Raw genomic sequence first — 1,365 nt, 5'->3', positions numbered from 1 at the left:
ACCCCACAGGTTCTGTTTTCCCTTTCACCATCATGCTTACAGTCCAAATGAGGGGAAGTTTGCAGGACTATGAAAAGTGTTGCAGGGTAGGTCTATACCATGGTGGTGGCTTGTGCTCTGGCCAAGTTGTCCCAACCAGCCCCATCTCACCCACTTCTGCTCCTGCACTTCAAGCCCAGAACTGCACCAGCGAAGTAGTAGGCCTCTCTTGGCAGATACTCTCAAGACCTCAGTATCCAGCAATTTTTTGAAAGTGGGCAGAGCAAAACATGCTAGAATAGCCTCACTGGTATGTATATTTTTGTATGTAATATTTCAATTATGTTAGGTGGAGTGGGTGGAGCATGACTTGGGGGAGGGGGAGAGGATTATTGGAACCATATAATGGTTCCAGTTCAGCTTTACCCCTAGTGACTTAGGCTGCATGCTCACATAGGTCACAACATGACAGAGTCCTAGAAATTTTGGTTGGTGTTAATACCACTAACTGCCTCTGTTAGGACAGTGAGGGAGTGCTGACATCAAGTCTATTCTAGCATTGCATGCAAACAATTCTGGACTCCACCAGCTGTGAAATGTGCCTATCAATTAGACAGTACATGGCCTGACATGCATTGTAATTCTGAACGCTGTCAGCATCTGTTTCCTCTTCATGACCAGATTATCTTTGTATTCTTGTGTGCAAAACAGATGAGTTTTCACAGAGATCATGTACTTAGGTAATGTGCTGCTTAAGGCCTCTCTTTGCTCTCATTTCTCACTCAAAGACACAAGCAGTTTTCAGAAAGACACGAGCAGTTTTCAGAAAGGCCATATAGTAGGTCTGTACCCCATGAATCACTCTCCAAGGAGATTGTCCTCATGCCAAATTTAGAGAGACGGTGAGAGTGAAAGGACTGAAGTCAGTATGGGAAAGTATCCTTCGCCTAGGTCTGGTACAATCTAGTCAGAATCAGCTAGTATGTTGACTAGAGACTCAGTTTACCAGTGCTGATCAGTTAAGAAAGCACTGAATGAAGTGGACCACTGTTAGACAGAGTCCTTGGTTTTGAACATTAATGTCACAGGCCAGCTGGGCACTGTGAGTGTATCGATTTTATCACAGGCCAACTGGGCTGTTTGGTTCAGTTTTGGATTGAGGAGGCAAAGTTGGGAGTGAAGTAAAGGCAAATTTATTATAGCTTGCACACACACAACAGTTAACAGAAAGATAAATGCGATAAGCAGATAATGCAGTATTAAAGAGCTAATAGTAAATAATAACAAGAGATAATAACAACAGATAGATCAATTTTGTCACAGGCCAACTGGACACTGTGGGGGTATTAGCCACTGGGATGTTCAAAACAACAGACAGACATGGGT

Source organism: Gavialis gangeticus, unplaced genomic scaffold (genome assembly GCF_001723915.1).
Source record: "Gavialis gangeticus isolate Ggan-Ray unplaced genomic scaffold, GavGan_comp1, whole genome shotgun sequence".
Classification (NCBI taxonomy): domain Eukaryota; kingdom Metazoa; phylum Chordata; order Crocodylia; family Gavialidae; genus Gavialis; species Gavialis gangeticus.
This window is presented reverse-complemented; position numbering follows the sequence as displayed.